Source organism: Protomyctophum bolini, assembly GCF_963924005.1.
Source record: "Protomyctophum bolini genome assembly, chromosome: 14".
In the NCBI taxonomy this organism is placed as follows: Eukaryota; Metazoa; Chordata; class Actinopteri; order Myctophiformes; family Myctophidae; genus Protomyctophum; species Protomyctophum bolini.
This window is the reverse complement of record NC_137875.1, coordinates 12,423,111-12,439,665: the sequence shown is the minus strand read 5'-3', so window position 1 is coordinate 12,439,665 and position 16,555 is coordinate 12,423,111. Positions and strand designations below refer to the sequence as shown.

Here is a 16,555-nt window from a genome sequence, read left to right as displayed (position 1 = left end):
GGTGCACGCACCACAGTTTGGGAACCCCTGTATAGGTGATAACTTCAGTTTTCTTGGCGTTCAGCCGGAGGCCAACCTTGGCACACTCTGCCTCCACTCTGGTCAGGAGCTCCTGAGCTTGTTCCACGTGGTCGGAGAGCAGGCTGATGTCATCTGCGTAGTCCATGTCTGTCAGGACTATACTGTGGGGTGTCGTCTTGACTCTTGACCTCTTTGGTGTTAGTTAGAGTAAAGATATTTTCTCGTCCATTGATGGCCTTCCTTAACGCGTATAGTCCAGGACTATGACGAAGAGGAAAGAGGTCAGGGTGTCCCCTGGCAGTACCCCAGCCAAGATGTCACAGTGGCGGTCAATGTGGGTCACAGCCAGGTCAGGAGGGGTCAATGGGTCACACACGCGTCAATGATCGTGTGGTTGACGTTGAAGTGGTTGTTCCGCTTGCACTCGGGGCAAGTAAGAAAAACATATTAGGGGGAATTGGAGTTTTTATTTCTGGTGGACGTTTGCAGTGTTTTGTTTAACCTTTATGTGCCGTTTCTAGAGACCACACTTTTGTCAGCATTTGTCAGCCCTACATCCCCAAACACACACACACACACACACACACGCGTGCGCACGCGCATCCTTAGCGGTTTCTTCAGGCCTTGTTCAACAGTCTGACGGTAGCCAGGTGGAAAGTTAAACTGTTCCCGAATGTCTTGCCTTTGATGCGGATAAGTCACTACTGATCCGTATCAATAATCCTTTATGATCTAGAATCCAATCAGTGCCTCGTATGAGGGTCTGCATTTCAACTCGACGAGAGTCAAAGAGATGTCTGTCTAATGTTATTTTGCATTTGTAATATGCCGTTGTTTGATGGACGGTGATTCACCGCCCAACACAATTAATAAGCGTTCTGACGGCGTAGGAGGAGAAGGAGGTGTCCCGGCTGTCACCATGCGAGGGAGTAGAGATTAAAAAATATGGGTGCGGCGAGCTGCCACAAAGACACTCATCACAGCACACACACACACACACACACACACACACACACACACACACACACACACACACACATAAGAAGATAATAATAATCAAATGCCAGGCTCGTCAAAATCATCACGCATTGTGAGAACGACAGACGGCGTTGCCACTCGACATGCAGGCTTCTCCGACGAGGCCGATTGGCTGCTGTGTTTGCCTGACTGACTGTGGACGAGGTTGGACGAGTTATTAGTTTATAATGCATCCAGCATCGCTAGTATTATTTTTTTTACCAGTTCTTATAGCGTCTCCGTCGCCTGGCAACGCTTTGCTTCCGTGTTGTGACGTCAATGAGTATTTTCCCTCCGTACACTAGCGACGATCTTTGGTCGACGATATTGGTCGATACAGAGTACCGATCTGATACCGGTGTGTCGTTTTTTTTTAAACTGTAAGACAGTGGTTCTCACACTGGCATACTGACCTGATACCAGCATTTTAGGCTGGTATCGGTATCTGTTGGCTACTAAAAATGTTAGCATTGTTGCTACTGTATATACTGTATCGGTGGCTCCCCGATACATGTCATGTCAAGGACCCCCAAATTGACACTAATTATTCCGCGGACCCCCATTTGAAGAGCTATGCCAGGGACCCCCATAAGAGAAGATTTTTTACATCATTTTTTGGTACAACATTTAGTTCCAAATACTCAATTTGGCAGCTTCTATCCGGGAACACCTACTGTGTGTTACATCTCAGCTCCATATTTTGGTCTTTTTTTATGTTTGACTTTTTCCTAAATTATTGCTAATGTTCATCCTTTAACCACTCAAGCCCTGCTTTATGCGTTGTGTGACACTGTCACGCAAAGGTAGAAAAAATGGCTGATCTACAAGCGGGTGAGCTTATAATCACGTACTATGTTATACTTCACAGCACTGTGTTCGTTTAAAAGGGCCGCCAGTTGCAACACTGCTCTTTTGTGCCATTAAAGAAGAGGATCCAAGGCACTCTGTTCCAGTGAGGTGAAAAAAAAGCCTTTTTATTTAAGAGTTAAGGCATGGCAAAGAACATTACAAAAAGGTCCTTTTTGCACTCTGTTCCTCACTGGAACAGAGTGCCTTGGATCCTCTTCTTTATCATTTAACCTCGCCAACGAGCGCCTGTATTCAGTTCAACAAAACAAAGGACCTGCACGGCAGCGCTACCTTCCTCTATTCAACTGCTGTTTTGTGCGTCGGTGAGAATTATATCACCTAATAGCGTCACGTTTTGCAAAGATGATTGGTGCTGTTTACAACTTAGCCTTTTAGACAGACCGTGTTACCCAGAGGGACTTATACGTGTGTGAGATGGGAGCGAGCAGAGTAAACAAAACTCCAGTTAATCAACAACGAGGTAAATATGTAGAGTGCAGATAATTACTTGTGAATTGCTGTCCACTTGTCAGTCAGTATTACGGCGGGGCTCCTCCGGGCGCGTTGCGTCTCCGTCGCGTGCGTCAAAAAACGAACCGGGGCAATTTTAATGCAGTCACGCAACGCAACGCGGGCAGTGCAGCCACCCTTCATTGATTAAAAAGGGAACATTCCCTGACGGTGACGCGACACTGACGCGCCCGGTGTTAGAGCAGGGGTTCTCAACCTGTGGGTCGCGACCCCTCAGGGGGTCGCCAATTTGTTTTGGGGGGTCCCCAAATTATTTTCTTATTACTTTTGCCACTGCATGGCTGGAAAATTGAAATGAAGAGTTTACATAGTACACATAGTACAAGCATACACTTTCCTTAATGATTATATCTGGTTTCAGTATTCATTTATGATACATTTTCTCTATTATTAAGGTTATTTTTGCAGTCAGTTTGTTTTGGGGGTGGGGGGAGGGGGGGGCATGGCAGGGGTCGCGAGACAAGGCCAAAGCATTTGTGTGGAGCACCGTACAGTGCATTGTAGAGAAGGGAAAAGAGTCTATTATGTGTGGAGCACCGTACAGTGTATTGTAGAGAAGGGAGAAGAGTCTATGTGTGGAGTACCATAAAGTGTATTGTAGAGAAGGGAGAAGAGTCTATGTGTGGAGTACCATAAAGTGTATTGTAGAGAAGGGAAAAGAGTCTATGTGTGGAGCACCATACAGTGTATTGTAGAGAAGGGAGAAGAGTCTATTATGTGTGGAGCACCGTACAGTGCATTGTAGAGAAGGGAAAAGAGTCTATTATGTGTGGAGCACCGTACAGTGTATTGTAGAGAAGGGAGAAGAGTCTATGTGTGGAGCACCGTACAGTGTATTGTAGAGAAGGGAAAAGAGTCTATGTGTGGAGCACCGTACAGTGTATTGTAGAGAAGGGAAAAGAGTCTATTATGTGTGGAGCACCGTACAGTGTATTGTAGAGAAGGGAAAAGAGTCTATTATGTGTGGAGCACCGTACAGTGTATTGTAGAGAGAGTCTATATCAGGCGTTGACACTAATAAGGTCTCGAAGGCACTATAAAGGTCACCGTAAAGACCACTTTGACGTAGATCTACGATGTCATCGGCGCTTAACCGCTGGATGAGACTTTGACTTAGGTCTACATCAATGGCAGTGAATGTGACAAATGTGAGTACTTTTTCAAGTGTACATGTAGTCATTTCAGCAAAAGCTAAGGTATATGTATATGGCAAGTTTACGCAGCACAGTCAGTGTACTGTATGTGCATGCGTCGTGCCGCACGCACACAAATGCCAGAATTGTTGCAGTTATTCGCCTCTTTTTCTTTTTTTTTGCCTATTTTCCTCCATTCTTTCGGTTATATGCAGTTATTTGCCAATTTCGTTTGGCATATTCGATTTTTCCCTTCATTTTATTTATTTATTTTCCCCTGGAGTCAATTAAGCTATGGCAGCTGCCATAGCTGTCAGAATGAGATATGTAACGCACGTCCTCCATTCCTGGCGCTGAGCCAAAAGACAGATAAAGTCTCGCAATTCACTTTAATCTCACATTTATTGTGTCCATATCACTACGCCCAAAAACTAGTTACGTGTGATGGAAGGGTCAAAGTTGAACTAACTTTTTATAAATAGGTCATCAATTCAATTGACTCGGAGTAGAACCGCTGCTCCTTCGCCTGGAAAGGAGCCAGCTTAGGGTGTTCGGGCATCTGGTTAGGATGCCTCTCGGGCGTCTCCCTAGGGAGGTCCTCGACGCACGTCCCAGTGGGAGGAGACCCCGGGGCAGACCAAGGCACAGTTGGAGGAAACACATCGACTCACTGGCCTTGGAACGTCTCGGAATCCCCCAGGAGTCTCTGAAAGGTAACACTAGACTAAGGGCCGATTCATACTCCTATTTTCGAGCCGAAAAAAGTCGGTTCGGCTCTGTAGAGCCTACAATGTAACGTCATTTGAGGTTCGGGGGGGGCAGGTACCGTCCTAAATTCGGCTCTTCGGTGCTACTGAAAATTTCTGACGAGCCGAAATCATTTCGGCACTCCAGGTGACTAAAATGTGACTAAAACTAAATGAAAACTACTCAAGAGACTATATGACTAAAACTAAAATCAAAATGTGCTGTCAAAAACAACACTGGTCTGTCCAAATATGGTTGAGAGTACCGGCAGGCTTCTCTCAATGCAACCCAGCAGTCTGCACCGCATGTGTCTCATCCTGCAGCTTAATCCATGCCTCAGGAGGAGGGAGGTGTTTGACATTCACCATTGATTTATTATTAATGGTGGTGGATGATGAGATATTTGGTGGTAATGGTTTATTTTTATCTAAATGTCCTAAGAAGACACTGCGTGCATGCGTGTGCGTGCTTTTGGGCCATGCTAATTGTGGCACTGTCACCATGACACTAAGCTGTGTTTAACTTATACTAACTTTCACTTCACAATAATATATTTCCACTGAGATGTATTTAACACTAGTCTCGCGTGGCCAGACTGTTGCCTCCCACAATTTCAAATGGTATAGGTAGGTATACAGGTAGGTATGGGTGGGTGGGTAGGTAGGTAGGTAGGTATAGGTAGAGATGGGCAAAATACATTGAAAATGTATTTTGATACAAAATACAAATACTGGGTCAAAAAATGTATCTAAATACATATCTAATTTCTTCCATCCCAGCGAAATACAAATTACAAAATACAAAAAAGTATTTCAAATACATGTATTTCAAATACTGCCCATCTCTAAGGTATAGGTGGGTGGGTGGATAGGTAGTTAAGTGGGTGGGTAGGTATAGGTAGGTAGGTGGGTAGGTAGTTAAGTGGGTGGGTAGATAGGTAGGTAGGTATGTATAGGTAGGTGGGTGGGTGGGTAGGTAGGTAGTTAAGTGGGTGGGTAGTTGGATGGATAGTGTCCTGCAGTCGTCCCTGGCACAACAACCTTTGCACGCAGACGACTTCACATTAATATTCCCTTGACGTCAATTTGGCCTCGACATGAAGAGAGGATTGAGAAGCACTGCTGCAGGGGAAAAGACTTGAAGCACCATTTCAAGCCTTTCATTACAACCATAAGCTCTGTGATGATGATGATGATGAGGATGAGGAATCTGAAGCCGGTGTCATCTTCCTCTTTCCGTGCTTATAGTTTCACATCAAACAGCTGCTGCAGGTGGAGGAAGGATGCACAGTGGTTTCACCCCTTTTCACATCAAAGGACCATTATTTATTCTGCATTTGAGCCTCCGACCAACAAAACTACAAAATATATCCACAATTCCGTGCTGTATTGATGTTGGTATCACGAGGAGAGATAACAGGCCAACGTTGATCAAAATAACAATTCATTCTCTAATTGTGTAGACTTCTTGTAAATTAACTTAAGTAATGCAGAATGTTTTAACAATAATTTAAGTCTTGAGAGTCTCAAGAGTTAAAGATCTATAAGGGTCCATTTGGTTACCAACTCTCCATCATTTACAGTAGCTGGGGACCACCTGGAACCCCCACTGGGTTGAGAACCACTGCATTCATCCATTTTGAGGCGGGAACCCCTGTTGGTGTTTTAAGGATTATGTTACAGTTTAGCTATTGAAAAATAGCAGATCTATAAGCTCATAGCTACGAGCTTGTAGATCTGCTATTTTTATTTAGCAATTCAATATACTGTATATCCTTTCAGAGCGAACATTTTTAACTAAAATATTTGCTTCTGGGGGGTCCCTGGAACAACATATTTTCAGATGGGGGTCAGCGGCCAATTACACATAATTCTAGGGGTCCTTGACATGAAATAGTTTGAGAACCACTGACAGTGGTTCAGAAAACTGTCAGGATTTAGAAGACATGTAGAATTGCGGTCTAAATGGGTTAAGGGAAAGCAGGCGGTGAGAAGAGACACGTCTCCACATTCCACTCAGTGATTGGAAAACAAAACCCTTATCTTACCTTTCGGGAAATGGCAAAACAAAAAAATAGAACCTGTGTTCCAATGGATCCAAAGCAGTTATTTATTAATTTATGAAAAGTATGAACAATCGGTTGTGACAACGTTTTAGTCACACACTCATATACTTTTAATTAATTGGTTGAATATTCCACAGGTGTGGTGGGTGTGGGATATGGCGTGTGGGAGTGGGGGATATATCCTGCATGTATTAACTGGCCGTGGGTGTGCATCAAAGCTGCTATTAACTGTGCTGTTAGCAGGGAAACGAAAATTATTGAGCCTAATTAACTCCAGTTCTTTCACTTTCCAACGCCTCCGCAGTCTAGTCTTTCCCTCTCACACACACTCTCTCTCTGTCTCACTCACACACACACACACACACACACACACACACACACACACACACACACACACGTTTAGGACACGGTCACATGCGGAGACTTCAGACAGATGTGGGCAGTGCTGTCACGAGTGCTGCTTTTCTGATGTGTCATTTGTTTGACTTGGAGTTGGGAGTGCCGGCTGGCTAACTGGAGAAACTACAACTGGGAGATTCTTTTTTAAACTACAAGCAATATGGCCACCAAGTGGGGTCAAGCCGCGACACAATGTGCTTCTTTGACCCCACGGCATACAAATGCTTCACACCAGAAGAACAAACGAGACAAACTCCGCCAGAGACATGGGGACACACAGACACGGAGCCAGTCACTTCCAGGAAGGTTGACTTAGTCTGGGCTCACCAAACCAGTTCTCGCTCCACCCTGGGAACCTTTATGCAGCTCTGCTCTGTTCTCTGTCCAAACCTTTTTGATTTGTCATATTTTCTCGCGGCCCGCTGCTCCTGTGCTCAAGTCGTACCTTATCAACAAGCTGCTGTACGTCCGTCCGTCCGGGTCATCTGAGGATTCCGTTTAATTGCTTGTGACGGATCTCTGTTTGCGCTCCAGCGGCCACAGAAGCCGGCCAATCGATGAGTGAGCTGAAGATTCAGCCGGCAGCGTCTAATCGATGAGCGAGCTGTCTGAGCTGTCCACTGTCCACCGCCCCACGAGCTGCTGTGGAGGTGTGGAGGTGTAGAGGTGTAGCCCATGCAGGGATCGCCACCCTAATATGCCTTAACCACACACACACAGAGGGGAAAAAAGTAGCCTACTGCCGAAGCAGACAAACCGCAGGCTCGAAGATACAAGTTGAAATGAAGAAAATGCCAGCGCTCATCACATGTCCTTTTTTACATGATTTTATTTACCTCTGACGAGAGTGAACAACATACTCGTTTTAGGCTTGGTTGGCCTTCCTCAGTGTTGTCAAGTGGTCACAACGCTGAGGAAGGTCAGCCAGGCCGAAACGCGTACGCAAAACTTAACCACACAGAAACGTCTAAACCTAGCCTTAACCACACAGAAACTATGCCTAACCCTAACCACAAAACCACGCCTGTCCGTGGCAAACCCTGGGAAAAGTGGTGGAGGAAAACTCAAATACACCAATCCACCACATAAAAATGCATATATATGTTTTATTGTTTTAGATTAATGAACATAAATATTTGAGCAACACAAATAAAATGCACAACTAGATGTTGCTATTCCCCCCCCCCCCCCCCCCCCTAGAGAATACATTTAGGTTTAAGTGTTACTGCATTTTCCACCTGACAAAAGCTCATTCATCCTAGTCTATGACGGAGGACAATTTCACGATAAATTCAAAATAATAGGATTATTGTGAACGCTTATCTTCACGATAAAAGATGATATTTCTTATTGTCCCATACCTAGGCAGGGCCCGTATGGAATAATGTGTACGTGGCTGTGTGCTACAGTATGGCAGGGCCCGTATGGAATATTATGACACATAATGGCTATTCATAGTTGTCCTACATGCAAGCTGCGTTCAATGCAGCCCCTTATATATGATTCCAGCTCCTTTGTGTGTGTGTGTGTGTGTGTTTGTGTGTGTGTGTGTGTGTGCACATACACTCGCGCGCACGTGTGTGGGCGGGATACGCATAATGAAGAGCTTGTGCATTGTGTGAAAGATGGTGCGCAAGAAGATGTCGTTCTTAAATCATGTGGGGACCACTGCTTTAATGGTCAATTCTTTCCACCCAACTTATTTTTTGCAGATGAATCCGATTTCTGATGAACACTAAATGCATCTCAATCCTTGCCAGTCATGCATGTAACATGCTATTATAGGTATAGTGTATGCATTGTTGTCTTGTCTGCAACCACACATTTATTAACCACTTTCAATATGGCACCCCTCTTTTGGACTTTGTTCTCACCCCAAATAGCTGAAATAGTAATAAGGTTTTTGCCACCCCCTATTTCGTTCTGAAGCGGACTGACCTCATGCTTCCTTCTTTGCATGAGGAGTCCAAGCTGGCGGCGTGGAAGGAACATGTTATTCCGACCAGTTTCTTTCCCCTCCATCAGGTGCCCCGGCTGTCCAGGGGGAGGTAGTATAGAGACCAGGATTACTGCATGTTTTGTGAGAGTACCTACCCTAGGGGAAATGGGGAGAACATGCAAACTCCACACAGAAAGGTCCTTTCACCAACCCCGCCTCTGGGTATGGGCACTGATGACGCGGAGGAAGGAACATGCCCTGAGCACCCACAGCGTCCCCAGTGGGAATCGAACCCAGGACCTGGTAGCTGTGAGGCGACAGCACTACCAACTGTGCCACCGTGCTCCCGACTTCCCATTTTACTGACGTGCTCATTCGTTCTTCCTAAATCTGATCTTATACAGCTTCCACCTTCCTGTTAGTTAGACATTAGTTTTATCTGCATGTGCAGGATTTAGGGTAGTTTTTTATAGCGAGTCTCTCACTAACGCTCTGACGGGAATGCCTCTGCGCACACTGGTAAAATATATCCAATGCTGTGCCAACTTTACCTAAAATAACTACTCCGCTAGGCACCGAAACAAAGCCTGTTTTGTGTTGGTGAAAGTCTATTCTCCAGGCTGGGAAGCGTCTCAACGTTAACACCGCGGCTGCTGAGGTGAGCACGGCGGCTGTCAGTCTTCCCACTCAGCGGAATGATTGACGTGTTAATTTGAACTCACATTGACACCTTCTACACTGCAGCTCTAACAGGCTGATGGAAGAGCCGTCGACCATTAATTCCGGATCACCTTACCTGCTGCGACAGCTAGCATACACAACACAAACTACTGCAGCGACAGCTCGCATACACAACACAAACTACTGCAGCGACAGCTAGCATACACAACACAAACTACTGCAGCGACAGCTAGCATACACAACACAAACTACTGCTGCGACAGCTAGCATACACAACACAAACTACTGCAGCGACAGCTCGCATACACAACACAAACTACTGCAGCGACAGCTAGCATACACAACACAAACTACTGCAGCGACAGCTATAGCATACACAACACAAACTACTGCAGCGACAGCTAGCATACACAACACAAACTACTGCAGCGACAGCTCGCATACACAACACAAACTACTGCAGCGACAGCTATAGCATACACAACACAAACTACTGCAGCGACAGCTCGCATACACAACACAAACTACTGCAGCGACAGCTATAGCATACACAACACAAACTACTGCAGCGACAGCTATAGCATACACAACACAAACTACTGCAGCGACAGCTAGCATACACAACACAAACTACTGCAGCGACAGCTCGCATACACAACACAAACTACTGCAGCGACAGCTAGCATACACAACACAAACTACTGCAGCGACAGCTCGCATACACAACAAACTACTGCCGCGACAGCTAGCATACACAACACAAACTACTGCAGCGACAGCTATAGCATACACCACACAAACTCTACAATTAGAAGTCTTCCAAATCTTAACAGTTTCCGGAAAACAAATCTGTGGTGCTCAAACCTTTTCAAAACCTTTACAAATTGAAAATGAATTTGGCCACAGAATCCCCCCCATCTGAAAATCAGTTCCAGGGACCCTCAGAATATAAATTTGAGAAAATCTACAGTTAATTTAGTCGACTAAAATGTATATTGCTGGACATGATGCCGTCGTAATGGCTGATTTTACACACGCGTCACAGCGCGACACGTTGTGAGCTTGTAGATCGGCTATTTTCAGCATGCAACCAAGTGTAAAATGACTTGTACTGGATCTCTTGTCCACTAGTCCCTTCCTAACATTTTAGTCTAGTTTTTATTTGTTGACGAAATTGTCAATATATTTAGTCTTAGTTTTAGTCATCATAGCTTAGTTCATTTAGTTTCGATTTAGTTTTTGTCAGTGAAAAAGTGTAGTCTGCGAACATTTTTCGTCATAGTTTTAGTCGGCAGAATCAACACCAGTATGAAATAGCAGTTGGAGTGGTTACATCTAAAATGACAGATACTTTCCTGGTTTGAATGCGTTGAAGAGGTTCAGGTGCCCTGGTGAGATCCTCTGTCATCGTCACACCATTGTTCCCATCACGTCCCTGTCAGCAGGCTCATTGTGAGGAGTGACATGGACCCAGGAGGCTATCCACTTACAGTCATGTGAAGCAGATGGCTGCTTTCTGTCCAGCTCTCACTCTATATACCCTCTGTTCTTCTCTCGTGGAAAATGATGGAACGTGCACGGAAATGTAAAAAGAAATGTTCACCCACTGCTTTACGCCTGTGAGACTGTGATGTGACTTGACCTATACAGTAGTTGACCCCTTGTGGTGCACGAACACCGCCTGGGGCGTGCGTGGCATGAAAAGGATAATGAAACCACTATTACCCTTTCCATGTCACGGCGTCATTTAACACAAACGGCAGAATCTGGTAAAACACTGTTTGTAAGGAAATAGTAGAGATGTACAGTACAGAGCAGCTGTGGGAGTATACAGCAGCTGTACTGTATGTCTCTCAGTGCAGTGACATGTTGTGATTATCTGTGTGTCACTCTGGATAACAGCGTCTCCTAAATTGTAATTGTGTGTGTGTGTGTGTGTGTGTGTGTGTGTGTGTGTGTGTGTGTGTGTGTGTGTGTGTGTGTGTGTGTGTGTGCGTGTGCGTGCGCATCCGGGTGAGCGTACTGTAGGTGCCAGAGTGGGAGAACGTCGGCGTCTCTTTGGCAGGTGATCTTGTAGTCTGAACATTTCACCAGACAGGTCATAATTGAGTGAGTTTGTGTACAGTATGCAGATGCTGCTGTGTTCACAACACGACTGAACAAGCTCTTGTTTTGTAAACCACAGACTGTGGCTGAATGAACACACACACACACACACACACACACACATTTGTATTTACTATACTTTGGAGGACGTCAACATTTTATGACGGCATTGAACATGTACAACTGTAGCTGAACATAACCACATACCGTATGTAGTGTCCAAGCAGTAATTGCAAAGTTCACAACGTGCCGTGCTGCGATGCGTTGAGGATATTTGGACCTCACAAGTGTAGTGAAACAAGTGCACATGTGCGTGCACACACACACACACGCGCACACACACACACACACACACACACACACACACACACACACACACACACACACACACACACACACACACACACACACACACACACACACACACACACACACACGATCTCACAGGGCAGTAGTTTGCCCCCATTTTATTCGTCGTCATGGTTGAGTGTAAGAGTCCTTTGAAGATCTTCCGTTCCCATGCATGGCATTAATGTTAATGTACTGTATGAACCTACCGCTCTCTCTCTCTCTCACACACACACACACACACACACACACACACACACACACACACACACACACCCCTCAGGCTGGTGATGTATGTACTGATAACAAGCAATGAGTGTGCCTGTCAGTGTACCGTATGTATGTGGGAATGTTTTTGGCATCCAAGCAAATGAGAGTGAAGACGCAGGCAGGCATGCAGGCAGACAGGCAGACACGCAGGCAGGCAGGCAGACAGGCAGACAGGCAGACACACAGGCAGACACGCAGGCAGGCAGGCGGGCAGGCAAGCAGGCACACAGACGGGCGGGCAGACAGACAGACAGACAGACAGACAGTTAAATGGGGTATAATTGAGCTGCCAGACAACATCCTTGGATAGATGCTTGGTTTCCATGGTGATGAGAGCTCTCTGAGTGACCCACTGTAACATTTCTGTGTCTACCACATCTGATCATGTTATCACACACAGAGAGAAAGAGAGAGAGAGGTCTGTGCATGCAGAGGTTCAGGGACCCCCTGGGGACCCCCATCAGTCCTTGGCTACAATGTGTCACACTGCAGTGACAGATTGAACTATCATTTCTACAGATGACGTGCCCAAACGTCCTTGCTAGGACGTCCTGGGCATCAGAAGTGTTGTGCGGAGTGCCGGAATTGTTTAGTTTTTTCAAAAAAGTGTACAGAAAGTGTTAAAATTATGTTTTTTTTATGTGGCCACACCCACCAGTTCATTAAGTTTGGTTTGGTTTTCACCCACAGCTGTTGTATGATAATGATGTCACAAAAAATATGTATTTTTGATTGGGCCTTTTGAGTCGAAGGCTTTCAGCTTTCAGGAAGAAACCAAAAATACACAGGGAAGTAGTGATGCACCGAATATTCGGCAGAAAATGGCTAAAAATACATTTTCCGCCTATTCGGTTTCGGCCCGACTAGGCAGAAGATATGTTTTATGGACCCATGATAGTGATTATTATTTAAGTTAAGTTTTGCCATAACCATTTCTTTTGCCATAAATCAGGTACAGTAGCTTTAAGGTACAGCCATGACAGCAATGTCATGGCCGTAAAAAGGATATATAATATTAATCATATTCGGATATTCGGTTTTCAGCCAAGAATTTCCCTTTCGGTGCATCCCTATACAGACATACTTTTCCCACCAACTCGACTCATCCTGGCTATATTCTCAGAGTACGGTGCGCATGGGGCCGTCCGTGGGCACAGACAGACTGGCTATTTCCGAAACATTTGGATACATCTTCAAAACATTTTGCTAGCAGAAAATATTTTCAGATGGGGGTCTGCAGAATGTATGTCAATTATGGGGGTCCTTGACATGAAAATGTTTGAGAACCACTGCTTTAGAGTTTTCAACATGGCCTGAAATTTTACAATCCAACCCAAACAGACCAGTTGAGTTGAAGCCAAGCACCATACCCACCCCATAACCCCCCCCCCCCCCTATACTGCCAGCACCCCCTCCATTTTCCCGTCGCCTTCCTAGTTCCTACCTGAAAGCCCCCCTATCCCACCCCTTGTACCACCATATCACCCTCAATACTCCTCCAGTGTTCAGTAGTGTGGTGCGCACAGGGCCGTGGGTAGTGCCACGGGACGAGAGACATGAGGACACTGCAGAGAGAGAGAGGAACACAGGACGAGAGACATGAGGACACTGCAGAGAGAGAGAGAGAAGAGCAGCCAGAACTATGTAATCGAAAACATAATCACCATCTGTTCCCCTTCTCTGAAGCTTTGATTTCAACCCAACATCTGACGGGAATGCCATGATATTCGTTCAAGCTGTCTGTACACAGATCTGTGTGTGTGTGTGTGTGTGTGTGTGTGTGTGTGTGTGTGTGTGTGTGTGTGTGTGTGTGTGTGTGTGTGTGTGTGTGTGTGTGTGTGTGTGTGTGTGTGTGTGTGTGTGTGTGTGTGTGTGTGTGTGTGTGTGTGTGTGTGTGTGTGTGTGTGTGTGTGCTACTGTAATTGTGATGGCCAAATGTCCCTGTATGGTTTGAGGAATAGACATTGTGAGAACAATCCTCAACAAGAGAACATTTTGTTTTTGTTTTATGTTTAAAACAGATTAGAGTAGAGTATACGTTTTGTAATTAGGTTGTTGTAGGTTTGGCTCCAACATACAGTACAGACTGTGCTCTGAAAGACGCGTCAGCATGCAGGTGTTCAACACTTCTCAATTCAGAGCTGGGTTGTATTTGGGAGCGCCGGCGAACGAACGCGTGGCACAGACAGAGAGAGAGAGAGAGAGAGGAGCAGCGGAGCACTGTGTGTGAGGACAGACTGAGACTGCCTGCCTGCACCTGAATGTACGTGTTTTGGTATGTGCTGTACCTTCTCGTCTGACCCATTAAATAAGGCCTGAGGCAGATTCTACAAATGCCTCCTTTTGTTCTTTTGTTCTTTTATATCCCACGATTTTGTAACCCCAGTGTGAATTATCCAATGTAATCCTGGGCGCTACACTTCCTTCTGTCAACCTGGAGAGAGCAACGGACTGACCTCATACTTCCTTCACTGCAGTCCAAGCCGCTTCTTTTCACCTGACAGGGGAGAGTTTCCCCGGTTGGACGCGTGGAAGGAACACGTTTATTCCGACCAGTTCCTTTCCCCTCCATCAGGCCGGTGGCCAGGGGGAGGCAGTTTAGAGACCAGGATTACTGCATGTTTTTTGTGAGGGTATACCTACCCTAGGGGACACGGGGAGAACATGCAAACTCAACACAGAAAGGCCCTTTCATCAACCCCGCCTCGTGTATGGGCATTGATGACGCAAAGGAGAGAAGATTTGCCATTAATTCATGCCATTCTTTCATTTTTCAACACTTTCAAGATTTTTCTAAAATATATAAAAAATCATAGATGTACTTGTAAGCTGGCACCTACACGGAGTAACACGCTGTGAGAAAATGGGAGTCGAGATCAAAGTGAAGTGATTCTGAACACGTGGGTTTTCAGGGCGGTTTTGAAGGAAAGGAACTCTCTGATTATGTTTGGGGAGTGCATTCCAGGGCCTGTCTGTTGCCCCAGGATGGGAGAGGAGGATAAGAGGATGATGGGATGGAGTCTGAGCTGCAGGCATAGAGTATTCATAATTTTATTGCCATCTACGTTTATACCACCCGATTTTCAAAGCACCGTATCTCCAAAGGTTCGAGAGTCCATGGTGCGCTGGCACGCACCTGACGATCGTAGATCATTTGTGATTTTGTATCGCATCGCATCGAAAACGTAGCTGGTTCTTCTGCTAGCTAAAGGCTGTGTTGTGTTGTGTCGTTCCACTTCCGGAAGCACCTTCCTGTTTAACCCGGAATGACAACAAGCTCCGTAGCGTTGAAGTCAATGAGCGGCAGTGAAGCGGTCAAACTTTTTGTACACTAGATGGCAGTAAAGAAGTTAAAAGGATAGAGACTGAACCGGAGCGATGCGGAAGTGCAAACGAGCGCTCGGCGTTAAAGCCCAGCTGTACGGGGTTTCCTCGTCATACCTCCATGTGTCCGCCTGCAGTCCCTCCTCTTACCACTAGGGCCGAGTGCTTCATCGTCGGAGAGCCTCACTGCATGGGGCCTTGGCTGCAGGAGGCAGAGAGGAAAGGCAGGATGCCATGATGCTGAGCAGAAGGATGGGGGAGTGGATGGATGGCATGCTGTTTATAACCAGCAGCATGTGGCTGTCAGCTTTAATTTTCATACAAATAATTGCGATGAACAATTTATTGTGTAGCTTCTAGGCTTTGTAAACAAATACTGTACATTGCAGATATGCAAAAAAAAGCCTAAAAATACCAAAAGAAACGATGACTGATAACAATAAAAATTAAATAATGTGTTAAAAATATGCTACAGTATATTTTATATTTTGCACGTCAAAATGTGTTAAAAAATAGTGGATCCACGATTTTTTGAAAATGAACAACATTAGGGTTCTCAAATTCTACCCCAACCCAACCCAATGTTTTCTACCCAAAACTGACCCAACGCAATATTTTCAGGCTGGGCCGGGCCCAAAATGTACTGTATGCTAATTAGTCGGGCTGGGTCAGGTTCAATTTGGGGAAAAAAAGTAATAAATATCAATAAATAATATACCAAATATGTTACATATGAAAATATGTATAGTTCCAGCATCTTCGCCTGTCTCCTATCTCTCCTAATGGTACCAACATCAATACTGCATGGAATTGTGGACAAGATCTTATCCAACGACAACCAAGTCTTGGTTCTGAGAGGCTGAATCTCATCAAACGGTGGTCCAAACGGTGGATCAAGTGCTGTATAAATAATTGACCTTGATATGAAAAGGGTTGAAATCCACCGCGCTAGAAGATGAAAGGCCATGACGGAGTCTATGCTCTGCGGAGCGTGCATGCAGTGCACTCTGGAAGTGTCATGGCAATCTGCCCGTTAGATTAGAATATTCTGAGATAGCGTGGGTGTGTGTAAGCGGATGTATTGTACCCCGCAGGCAGCACCACCAGAGCACTGGTTCTCTACAT

The 16,555-nt window shown here is 45.4% G+C and overlaps 1 protein-coding gene across 1 annotated transcript in view; it reads left to right on the top strand.

Annotated features, from left to right (window-relative positions):
* marchf8 (membrane-associated ring finger (C3HC4) 8) overlaps positions 1-16,555 on the top strand; it is a 116,881-nt gene that overhangs the window by 34,189 nt on the left and 66,137 nt on the right. The gene's annotated exons all lie outside the window — the stretch shown is intronic.